We start from the raw sequence: 13,053 nt of genomic DNA, 5'->3' as shown, positions 1-13,053 counted from the left end.
GTCTGTAAAGCTTTTGATTTCTCCATCAAATCTGAATGAGATCCTTGCTGGGTAGAGTAATCTTGGATGTAGGTTCTTCCCTTTCATCACTTTAAATATGTCATGCCACTCCCTTCTGGCTTGTAGAGTTTCTGCTGAGAAATCAGCTGTTAACCTTATGGGAGTTCCCTTGTATGTTATTTGTCATTTTTCCATTGCTGCTTTCAATAATTTTTCTTTGTCTTTAATTTTTGCCAGTTTGATTACTATGCGTCTTGGTGTGTTTCTCCTTGGCTTTATCCTGTATGGGACTCTCTGCTCTTTCTGGACTTGGGTGGCTGTTTCCTTTCCCATGTTAGGGAAGTTTTCGACTATAATCTCTTCAAATATTTTCTCGGATCCTTTGTCTCTTCTCCTTTTGGGACCCCTGTAATGTGAATGTTGTTGCATTTAGTATTGTCCCAGAGGTCTCTTAGGGTGTCTTCATTTCTTTTCATTCTTTTTCTTTAATTCTTGTAGGTCTTTGTTAAACATTTCTGGCATCTTCTCAGTCTTTGCCTCCATTCTTTTTCTGAGGTCCTAGATCATCTTCACTATCATTATTCTGAGTTCTTTTTCTGGAGGGTTGCCTATCTCCACTTCATTTAGTGGGTTTTCTGGGGTTTTCTTTGTTCCTTCATCTGGTACATAGCCTTCTGCATTTTCACATTGTCTTGTCTTTCTGTGAATGTGGTTTTTGTTCCACAGGCTGCATGATTGTAGTTCTTCTTGCTTCTGCTGTCTGCCCTCTGGTGGATCTTTCTTATGTTACTTTAGGGAGGTGTTGTAGTTCTACATTTAAAAAGAAATTTCAGATAGAATTTAAAGTTTGTAATTCTATCATTTAATGTCCTAACCAAGAACTCTGTGAAATGCAGCATGAAATACATGGACAGTAGCACTTTGATGACTCTGAGTCATCAGTTGTTTATGTTACATGTGCCTGGCCTCATTCTACAAAGATTTGTAGGCCACAACTTTATAATAAACATTGAGAAAAGTAGTAAAATATAAATATATACAAAATCAGGATAGAACATATAAATTAGAATAGGAAGTCAAGATGGGGAATTAAAATAGAAATATGCAAAGAATAAGGACCTAATTGAATGACTTAACTAAAATTCTGGCTCTGTACTCCCTGGTGGCTAAGTGGAGCAGGGGCTAAGTCAGGTAATTCTTATTAAAATAAGCACATGGCAGCTCCTCAGTGAAGACAAAGCTTTTATTAGCTCTGACCTCCAAAAGAAATGGCTCATATAGGGGGTTGTTACCTGTGAGCAATATCTTAATTTCATTGTATTTTAATGTATTTTGGCATTAAAAAGGAAAAACCAAATCAAAATATACCTCAGTAAGTGATGTTTGTAGAAAATGTTGGAAAAAGCGGTTAAGCAAAAAGAGCTCATATTCCTAACACCAGGAGATAATCATTTTTGTGTATATCTTTCTAGGAATTTTCCTATGCTCTTATTTTTATATAAAAAATGTTTATCTTTGTAAAAGTCTTGAAGGGTAGACAAATCAAGTATGACAAGATAGGGACTTCCCTGGCAGTCCAGTGGTTAAGACTTCTCCTTCCAATGTGTAGGGGGTGTGGGTTTGATCCTTGGTCCGGGAGCCAAGATCCCACATGCCTCAGGGCCAAAAAACCAAAACATAAAAAAAAAGAAGCAATATTGTAACAAATTCAATAAAGACTTTAAAAATGGTCCACATCAAAAAAAATAAAAAAAAATATGACAAGATAAAGCATAATAGTACTCAGCACCATGTTTGGCAGTATGTAAAACACTAACTCAATAGGTGTTTTTAATTATTGGATATTCCCTGTGTGTTTGGTACTATAATGAGCACTTCACTCAATTTTTACAATAGCCTTCTGAGGTTGGGTATTATTACCATTTTACTACCTCAGGGAGTAAAACTCAGTGTTACTCATTAAGTGACCATATTGAGATCTAGGTTTGCTTAAAGGCCCATATGGCTTCAACTGCAATGGCTATTCTATTTCCATTTGCCCTTCCCATTTTACAGATGAGTAAACCTTGGCTCTAAGCAGTTAACTCTAGGCCCAGGTTAGTGAGTGATTGATTGAGCCCCACCAGCAGGCTCAGTAGTGTTTCCTGCAGCCCAGAACAGCCTCTGCTTCCACCTTCCCTGTAGAATGGTGTTTTTAGTTGCAAACCAACTTGCCACCTCATTATGTAAGAAGTTCAGTGTTGTTCATGTCACTGGGAGTAAACTTTAGTGCATTGTTTCTTGTTTTTGCAATTATCTGTCATTCCTGTGGTTGCTGCTGTGTTTCTCTGTGTATCCCCACTTAGCGCTGGAACCACGTGCTAGGGGTTTGGTCTAGATCCTTGATATTTGATCAGTTCTCTCTTCCACCCATGTGGATTTTTCCCTCTGGGTTTGTGTAAAGTAATGATCCACTCAACTTACCACTTGTACACGAAAAGATTTGATGCTTTCAGCTAGTGGGACACTTGTGGCAACAGGAAGACGCATCTCTATGAGGGAAGAACTTCAGCTTACGGCAGACATCACTGACTGTCAAGGCCTAGCTGACATCTCTGTGCCTTGCCTTCAGAGCTGTGGAGGGGCTCGGAAGTCTGGTGCCTCCTGGAAAAATGACATATGTCCCAGATTTGGTATCCCTATGGTTTGAGTGAATTTTCTAGTTAGAGAATGAAGAATGCCACACAGAATCGTATCTGATGATTCGGTCAGTCCAGGCATGTGATATAGTTACTACACTAGCAAGCCAGAAGTGAAGGGTGACGTCAGCTCAGAGCTAGACTTTGGTTGGCAGGGAAAGTCGGATTTGCTGTGCTGATGACCCATTGCTGAGTTGACTAGAATGACAGATCAGGTTAAGATTATGGTGTCTCTATGCTGAGATCCTGGATTCTGTACAGCATGAGATGCAGGGAAGGATGAAACCTACCAAGTGTTAAGCTTGCGTGAGTAGTATGTGTGTGCCTTGAGGGTTGTTCCCTCCACCCTAATATGTAAGGGTAAGGCTGTGCAGAAGTGGTGGGTTGTGTGATGGGCTGCGTGTGTGTGTGGCGGTTGGGGGGGAATGGGGAGGTTCCTGGCAGAGTGTTGGGATGCTAGAGCAGGGAGTCCTGGTTAGACCCAAGGAGCAGGTGAAGGCAGGAACAGACTGAGGTGTGGAGTTCCAGAGGGTGGATCAGGAAGAGGCAGTCCCCAGAGTGTGTGTGTGTGTGTGTGTGTGTGTGTGTGTGTGTGTGTGTGTGTGTGTGTGTGTCTGTCTGTGTGTGTGTTATGTAAGGGTAAGGCTGTGCAGAAGTGGTGGGTTGTGTGATGGGCTGCGTGTGTGTGTGGCGGTTGGGGGGGAATGGGGAGGTTCCTGGCAGAGTGTTGGGATGCTAGAGCAGGGAGTCCTGGTTAGACCCAAGGAGCAGGTGAAGGCAGGAACAGGCTGTGCTTTCCATGTTCAGGAGACTGAGGTGTGGAGTACCAGAGGGTGGATCAGGAAGAGGCTGATTCTAGGAGTCCCCAGAGTGTGTGTGTGTGTGTGTGTGTGTGTGTGTGTGTGTGTGTGTGTGTGTGTGTGTGTGTGTGTGAGATGGGCTGGTTGGGGTGTGATATGTCGGGGGGTCTTAGTTGAGAAGGACCAGGAATAGCTTCCGGGTCATTCCCCTTAACACCCTTAAGCCCTTTTCTCTTCAGAGGTGTTTGTTTTCTACTCTCCAAAGATTTTAGTCGTGAAAGGGACCCTGAAACGTCTACCTTCTTTGGAAGGAGAAAAGCCCACAGATGGAATTAAGAGGAAAGCCCTATCTTTAGAAGGAGTAGAGGGCGTACACATGGAAGTGCAGTGCACCCTCAGGAATCCCATATGTAGGTAATGTTGCACCTTCTTTCCTGCCTCTGACACTGTGCTGCACTGGAAATAAGGCTGCTTCACACTTGAGCAGAACGGGATTTGAATCCCGGCTCCAGCAGTGATTGACCTGAACTCACTTTCCTTATCCATAAAGTGGGGATGATTAATCCTCTTCTCCTTGGGTCTTTAGGAGAATTTAAAGAGATAAAGGGTTTGTGAAGTGCGTAGCACAGCACGTGGCACATAGAGATGCTTCATACACCCCTGCCCCGTGAGGAGGAGTAGCTTCTAGTGAAAACATGGGCTGCCTGCAGAGATAGGCCATGGAGTCCACCAGCTTTCTCAGCTTTAAATGCCACAGCTGAGCTAGCCAGTTCATCATTCCAGGAGTAGGTGTTGTGCAGGGAGGAGACTTATCCATCACACCCTGAGTGTGGTGGGAGGTCCAGAGGAGAAATGTTAGATCTGCTATCTGTGGCATCTGTTGGGGCCCATGATGGATACTTGCGCCTGTGAACAAGTGGAGCAGAAGCCAGGACTATGTGTACGAACGGGGGAAGGAAGAGCAGGAGGCGGGTAAAGCTCTTGTTAGCTGAGGTTTCTGGGAAGGGATTGGATGGAGAGGAGGTGGACGCAGTGCAAGTCTTGAATATGGAGGGTGTGAATATTGGGCAGAGGGCGTGGGAGAAGGCGTGCTGCGGATTGGAGCAAAGCCAAGGTGGCGGCAGGGTCCTGGGATGTGGAGAGGGTCAGGTGGAATGTGAGATGGGCTTGGGGAGAAAAGGAAGGGAGGGTGTCTGGATAATTTCAGTTTGGACTGGTTGGTAGTGTGGCTGGATGAGTAGGGCAGAGTCTGATAGACCTGGGTGGAAATCCTTGTTCTGCCATCACTAACTGGGAGACTTTGGTCAAATTGCTTCGCCTCCATAACTTTGGTTTGCTTATCTTTGTAATGTCCATAATGGCAGTACAGCTTATGAAGGGTAAATGAATTAGCATGTGTCAAATGCCTGGCACATTGTGGATGTTCAGTAAGTAGCTACTGTTGTTATGTAGGTGTTAATACCACATCTGTGTGCTATATAAACCCTCATACCTAACAAAGCTTTCCTTGTCTCCTAAGCTCGTCACATTTTGTGCAAAAAAGTGGAGGTTGGATGGGCTGGAATTTGGAGAAAATGAATATTTAACACATTTTAAATACCCATTTTGGGGGACTTTCCTCGTGTTGCAGTGGTTAAGACTCCGTGCTCCCAATGCAGGGGGCCTGAGTTCGATCCCTGGTATGGGAACTAGATCCCACATGCATGCCACAACTAAGAGTTTGCATTCCACAACTAAGGAGCTCGTGAGCCACAGCTGGGGAGCCCGCCTGCCACAACTAAGACCCACAACCAAAAAAAAAAAAAAAAACCAATTTTTGAACTACGGCCCTTTGTTAATGTTTAGGGACACTAAACTGAGAAGTATTCAGCCAGCGTTTTCAAATTTACTAGCAGTTCACATGTTTGAAATTGTTGCTGACATGGAACCACAAGCTGTTGAACTTCAAGGAATCCAGCATTTTTGTCTTTCATCCTTTAGGGAGAAGCAGGCAGAGCATGAAAGCATGCTCATCTGACCAGCACTGTCATAGCACAGAGTCACTGGGTAGAACTTGCCCTGACTGGAATGCAGTCGGACATCACTGGGGTCGCTGTGGATTTGCCAGGAACAAGTTGCTAAACTCATCTTGTTTCCCTTTTCCTTCTTGGTAAAGTTACCACAGGTCAGGCAATGGCACAGATACAGCAAAGAATCTGTCAGAATATCTCAGGATGTCTTTGAGGACCAAAGGAGACAGGGCAGGGCACAGGCCAATTTGTACCTGGTCATCAACTGTACCCAGAGTGGGATTAAAGTCAACTTGGAGAAAAGCTTCTCTCCTGAAATGAGATATCACCATGGTGTTCGGGTTGAAGATGACCAGGCCTATGATGATTTACTGGACGTTTATGACAGACTGTGTCTCCAAAATGGCAGCTGAGGTGCTGTGTTAAACATGTAGTAGAGGAGAGGCCCTCTTGTTCACTCTGTAGAAAGGAATCTTTGTTGGATTGACCAAATGTCTGAGCTTCCTCTGAGTGCTGGACCTTGTACGAGGGAGTAGGAAAAATCAGACAACTGTACCTTGGACCCATTTTTACAGATGAAAACTGAGGTTCAGGGAGGTTAGGGAACTTGCCTAGGGTCACTCGGTCAGTATATTAATTTGAAGCCCATATTCTTCCACTGTGTTATACCCTGCATGTGGGTCCAGCATCCCAAGTGTTTAGGTTCAGCCCAGTCTAGATGTACCTTCACAACCACACAGATGTAAAGGTTTGGGATTCTTTGAAGATTGTTATCAACATTGGGATCCGTCTGGAGCTTCATCGCATAGTTGTCATGATGCTGATGGACAGAAACCAGAGAAGACAAGGTTTGGCTTGATGAACTGAAGGGAATAACACATGAAGGACAAGAAGATTCATTCACTGAGACGCTCAACACCCACCCTGTGCCACGCCTGGGCTTGGCGCTGAGGGTACATATAGCCGGTTAAAACACACATTCCTAGCTCCCATCTCCAGAGTTTTTAGTTCCCTATAAGGGGTCAGGGTTCTGAGAATTTGAGTTTCTGACGTTCCTAGGGGCTGCTGCTGCTGCTATTGAAGCCATTACATAGAATATACATGTAGGGCCTGGCCCAGGGTGCTGCTGAGTTTAAACTTTAGATCTTCCACATGTAGTTGGCCATATGGCCTTGCCTAAGTTCTCTAACCCATGTGAGCCTCAGTTTCCTCATCTGTAAATGGGATACTACCCAATTCCAAGGGTGGTTGTAAGAATTCAGTGAGACAGTGTATGCAAGTACTTAGCACAGTGCCTGCAGTCAGCGTTCAGTAGGTTGTTTTTATTATTTTTATTAATACCAGTGAGGAGGCTGTTGCAGAAGCATGAGAGAGCTGAAGGAGGGCCTGGACCAGGCCAGTGGCTGAGGGGTAGAAAGGAGGAGTTCTTTCAGAGGCTCCAAGCCCTGTGTCCTTGGACTTGGCTCTAGGTTAAAACCTGCCTGCTGGTCCCTGTCTGGCCACTAGGGGGCAGTGGAGCCAAGGCTGCACAAGGAAGGCAGAAGGGTGGCGCGGATCTGTGCATGCAGCCTTTATTCCTATCCTGAAGCCTAATTGTGTATTTATTTGCACTGCACTGTCTCCTGCCTCCTTGCTCTGTGTACTTGCTGACGTTTTTGGAAAACACTTTGCATCGCAGGGCACCTCTCAGTGGCTGCTCGTCTTGTGGCCTGGGATTAGCCGTGGCTGAAGCATCCCACATTCTGGCAGCTGTGTTTATTTCTCAAGGGCACAGGCAGAGCAGAACATGGAGGGCTGCGCCCTGCAGCTCAGCAGAGCCTAGTTTGAACCGCCGTTGCTCTTCTGCCAGTTCAAAACTTGGGGCCTGTTCCATCTTGCTTTTCTCCCCCACTCCCCAGCCCTTGCCTGCACCCTTTGATCCTGTGGGTGGAGAAATAAAGGGAATTCCAGATCTTTAATCCAGTTTGAAGGCTGGTAAACGGCACTGGTTGAATCATTTCAGAGAAGTGTGGGTACTCTTTCAAGGTCATAGAATGTAGTGAGGGAAGGAAAAATACTGGAAGCACGTTTATAATATTTGAAGGTGTACCTTGTGCCAAGCCCTGTCCATTGATGAATTGCTTTATTCCATGAGGATCACAGAAGGTACCAGTGACAGCAGCTTGCACTTACTGACTGTGAGCCAGGCCCTGTGCTAACTGATTTTCACATATTAGCTCTTTCAACCCTAATCACTGCCCATGAGGTGTTATTCATTCTGAAGAAACTGAGACTTGGAGAACTTACAATAGGATACATGGGGCCAAAGATTGGTGCTGGTGGAAACTGAAACCAGTGTGTCTAACTCCAAAATCCAAGCTCTTTCTGTCAGCAGTATCGGGCATTGTCAATTCTACTTTTAACCCAGCTCTTTCCAGAAGTGGGGTATATAGACCTTAGGAAGGAGAAGGCCAGGCTTATGACAAAACAGCCTTTTAAGTACTCATGACCCCACAGCATAGTGGACCAGTTAAGAGCATGGATTTGGGACCAGATTGCCTGAGTTCAGATCCTGGCTCTGTCACTACCATCTCTGTGACCTTGATTGGGCAAGTTCTTTGACATCTGAGTCTTAGTTTCCTCATTTGTAAAATGGGTATAATGATAATAGCTACCATACTAGCTTGCTCTGAGGGTTAAATGAATTAATACATGTAAGTGCTTAGATCATTGCCTGGCACAAAGTAACAGCTCAGTAAGTATTGGCTCTTATTATCATCATCATTTTTAACCATCATGCTGTAGTCACCTCTGTATTCTCAGTGCCTGGCATATACTAGGGGTCGGCAAATGTTTGTTGAATGAAATGAGCCCTTGGATTGAGGAAAATATTTTCTGAGCCCTGGAGGGTGCCTGGTGCTGGCTTGATACATAAATGACTCCATTTTGAACCCTGTCCTCAGGACTTCTCAGTGGAATAGGAGAGGTCAGGGTGTTAATTTACTGCACAAGGCAGATATATTCCATGGAGGTCCTGATGGAGCTGAGAGCATCTTCGGAATGGGGAGGAGGCTGGGGGCCAGTTTCAGAGGAGTCAGGCTTTGAATTAGGCCTTGAAAGATGGTGGAGGAGAAGGATGGAAGGGTGGGGTGGGCTGGAGAATTCGGACTTCTTGGGTCCAATATGCCTCCAACTTCAAAAAAGGACCATTGAATCAAGTTGGAGTTTCATTCATCCAACAAGTATTCATCAGGCATGGTTGGAATCGGGCACTGAGATACAGTGATGGCTTTCAGACAGTCTCTGCCCTCAAGTGACCTGGGTCTAATGGGTGAACAGCCAGGGAAACAAGTGATGAAAATTTAGTCTGATGATGGACCAGTATTGACTTGGAGGCTCTTAGGCGTGAGTGAAAGACACTCGGCTCTGACTGCTTTAAGTAGAAAAGAAATTCTCATTGGACATCTTTGGTCATATGTATTCACTGTGGCCAGAGGGGATCATCTGTCCACCCTGCATGGGGTGGGGAGAGTACAGGGCATATCAGTGCTGCCCAAATCACATGGACTGAGGTGGTGATGGTGGGCTGTGGTGGGTGTGATTCCCCAAAGAAAATTCAGATGAAGTCAACAGAGGGAGGAAGAATCGATGTTTATGCAAAATGCACAGACGTCCAGTACAGCTACCGCATGGGAACAGAATAATCCACCAGTTAACAGTCCTGGCTTGACACTCCAGTTCCCAGGGATGGAATCCCAGTTCCACCATTTACAAGTTGTGTGACCATGACTGGGTCACTTCACTTGTCAGTCTGAGTCTCAATGTCCCCATCTACAAAATGGGAGTGATGGTCCAGCATTGTGGGCTTGAACCAGTGGGAAAGCACACTGCAAAGGCACCAGGCAGTTAGCAGCGTGTGTCACTGCAACTTGGTGTGGCATGAAGTCTGAAGTCTGTGATCCAGCAAACCAACCTCTAGGTATTTAATATAAGGAAATGAAAACGCTAACTCAAAAAGGCACCTGCACCCCATGTTCACCGCAGCATTTTTTACAATAGCCAAGATATGGAAACAACCTAAGTGTTCATTGATGGATGAATAGATAAAGAAATGTGGTGTATATATACACCATATATACAATATAATTCAGCCATAGAAAATAATGAAATATTGCCATTTCCACAACATGGATGGACCTTGAGGGCATTATGCTAAATGAAATAAGTCAGATAGAGGAAGACAAACACTGTATGCTCTCACTTATATGTGGAACCTAAAAAATAAACCCGAAACCAAGCTTATAGATACAGAGAACAGATTGGTGGTTGCCAGAGGTAGGGGCTGGGGGAGTGGGAGAGATGGCTGAAGGTCAAAATGTACAAACTTTCAGTTATAAAATAAGTGAGTCCTGGAATGTAATGTACAGCATGGTGAATATAGTTAGCAACAGTGTATTGCATATTTGAATGTTTCTAAGAGAGTGGATCTCAAAAGTTCATCACAAGAAAAAGATTGTAACTATGTATGGTGGCAGATGTTAACTAGACTTATTGTGAAGATCAATTTGCAATGTATACAAATATTGAATCATTATGTTTTACACCTGAAATCAATACAATGTTATATGTCAATTATACCTTAATTAAAAAAGTAAATGAAATCTGAATTCTCTGGATTGTTACCTGACCAGTTCCAGGGCACCTGTCCAGAGACAAGCAGCCAAACTGCCTTGGGTTCAAGTCCTCAATCTGCCACTTACTACGTTATTCTCCTCCATGAAGTAAAGATTAGTGTTCCTGCCTCCCAGTGTTACTGGGAGAAGTGAAGAGGTGATATATAGACAGTGCCTGGCACATATTGTTCTATAACTAATGATAGATGCATTCTCAGTACAATTATTACCTCAGAGCACACCAGGAGTCCAGGAGAGACTCTGGCAGGACAGACCACATGCTCTGTGAACAAACAACCATCCTTCTGGATATTTGGCCAGCAGCCAAGGGCACTGGGAGGCTTTGTGCAGCCTGACACTTCCCACCTTCCTTTCAACTTGGGCTGGGTACAGCCTCATGGAGGTTCATGTTTCTCTTTTAATTACCCCTCAGGCTCTCCTCTCAGCCTGTCTTTCATTTCCACCACAGGCTTTCAGCCAGATAGTTTGAACAGAATCTCATCTGGAGTGTGTTAACTCTTCTCCCCCGTTGCTGGCAGAGATCTGGGATCAGCTCTGCATTAGGACAAGTTGTTAAGTAAACACACATTTGCTCTAATGTGGCCCCTCCTCCCATTCCATAGCCTCATCTTATATTTGCACAGCTTCAAATCAGGGAACACAAGAGTGTTTGGAAAAGACCTTAGAAATCATTTAATCCAGTCTACCCATTTTACAGGAGAGCAAATTGAAGATGTTAAGTTGCTCATCTTCACATAGATAACTTCAAGATATGAATAGAGATGGAAATCAGGTCTTCTGACTCTTAGTCCAAAACTTTTACCACAATAACCTGGTCCTTCAATCATTCATTCCCTCCTTCAGTAACATATATTGAGTATCTATTACTATATTCCAGACCCTATATTCTGGACACTGTGAAAACGAGTTGAATAAGAAACAATCTCTGCCCTTGTACTGCTTATGATCTCTTCATCCATCCATCCATCCATCCATGCATCCTCTATTCATCTTTCCATCAGTCTACTTCTCTCTCCATCCATCCATGAATACATCTTCTTATTTCTTTATCCATTCATTTAGCCATCAATGCCTCTATAAAGCCCCAAGTCCTGGGCTGGTGCTAGGGACCAAAATAAGTAAAAATTTTGCTCTTGAGGCTTTCACCTATTGTGGAGGAAGACACATAGAAAGCTGCCTCTAAGGTATGTATAAAGGGCTCTGTTTGTACACAAAAGGAGACTTTCTGTTCTGCCTATTTCTGAGAAGGCATCATTCTGAGGGTGAAAACAGAGCTGCACTTTGGATAGGAGTCTCCAGGAGGGAAGACAGGAAAGAAGCTTCTGGGTCGAGGGAACAACAGTGGCAAAGGCATGGGGATGCCTGGAGGGTTTAGGAGGGAGAGGAATTCCTTTTTTTTTTTTTTTTTAATCTAGGTTACCTAATTTTTTTAAAAACATCTTTATTGGAGTATAATTGCTTTACAATGGTGTGTTAGTTTCTGCTTTACAACAAAGTGAATCAGTTATACATATACATATGTTCCCATATCTCTTAGGGTGACAATTCTGGCTCCAGGTATGGTATTCAAGGTCTTTTTAAAAGAAGCTTTGACATCCTCTCTTGACTATTAGCCAGCCAGTTCACTCCTAGAAGGAGTCATTTTATTTGGTTATTTGATGACTCCTTCTAGGAGTGAACTGGCTGGCTAATAGTCAAGAGAGGATGTCAAAGCTTCTTTTAAAAAGACCTTGAATACCATACCTGGAGCCAGAATTGTCACCCTTTGGGCATTTGGAAACCACTGCAGTTTTGTTTTTTGTTTTGTTTTTTGCGTATGGATATCCCGTTGTTACAGCACCACTTGTTGAGATGGCTATCTTTTCTCCACTGCATTTCCTTTTCACCTTTGTCAAAAACCTATATATGCGTGGGCCAATTTCTCAGCACTCTCTTCTGTTCCTCTCATCTATGTGGCTACTTTGATGCTGATACTACACTGTCCTGATTAGTATAGGTTTATAATAATAGGTTTATAATAATTCTTGAAATCAGGTGGTCTTAGCCCTCCAACTTTGTTTTTCTTTTTCAGAGTTGTGTGTGTGGATTCTAGCTCCTTTGCATTTCCCATATGAATTTCAGAACCAGCTAGCCTGTTTGTACAAAAAGCTTTCTGATATTTTGATGTGGATTGTGTTGAATATATGGATCAATCTGGGGAGAACTGACATGTTAATAATATTGAGTACTCTGACCCAACAACAAGGTATACGTCTAGGTTTACTATTTTTCCCTTTAGTACTTTAAATGTGTTGCCCCATAGTCTGTCTTCTTGCCTGCATTGTTGCTGATGAGAAGTCTGCGTTATTCTTATCTTTGTTCTTCTATATGCAACATGCTTTTTCTCTCTCTGTTTTCAGATTTTCTCGTTTACTGGTTTTGAGCAATTTTATTATGATATGTCCTGGTGTAGTTTTCTTGCTGTTCCTAGTTCTTGGCGTTTGTTGAGCTTCTTGAATCTGTGGGCTTATATTCTCATCAAATTTAGAACATTTTGGATGTCATTTCTTTAACTATTTTTCTGTCCACCCCCTTCTTCACAAACTCCAACTGCATATATATTAGGGTTTTTTCAGTTGTTCCATAGTTTACTAGTACTTTTTTAATTATTGAAATTTATTTTTTCTCTGTGTGTTTTAATTTCAGGCATATTTGCTTCTGCGATAACTAATTTGCTGTTAATCCCACCCGGTATATTTTTCATCTCAGACATTGTAATTTTCATCTCTAAAAATTCCCTAAAAATTGGGGTCTTTTAAAAAATATATCTTCCATGGCTCCAGTTAACTTTTTGGAATATGGAATGTTTTAAATATATAATATAATATATTATAATGTAGTATTATATTAAAAT

Source organism: Physeter macrocephalus, chromosome 2 (assembly GCF_002837175.3).
Source record: "Physeter macrocephalus isolate SW-GA chromosome 2, ASM283717v5, whole genome shotgun sequence".
In the NCBI taxonomy this organism is placed as follows: domain Eukaryota; kingdom Metazoa; phylum Chordata; class Mammalia; order Artiodactyla; family Physeteridae; genus Physeter; species Physeter macrocephalus.
The sequence above is the reverse complement of the archived record's forward strand: the minus strand, read 5'-3'. Positions refer to the sequence as shown.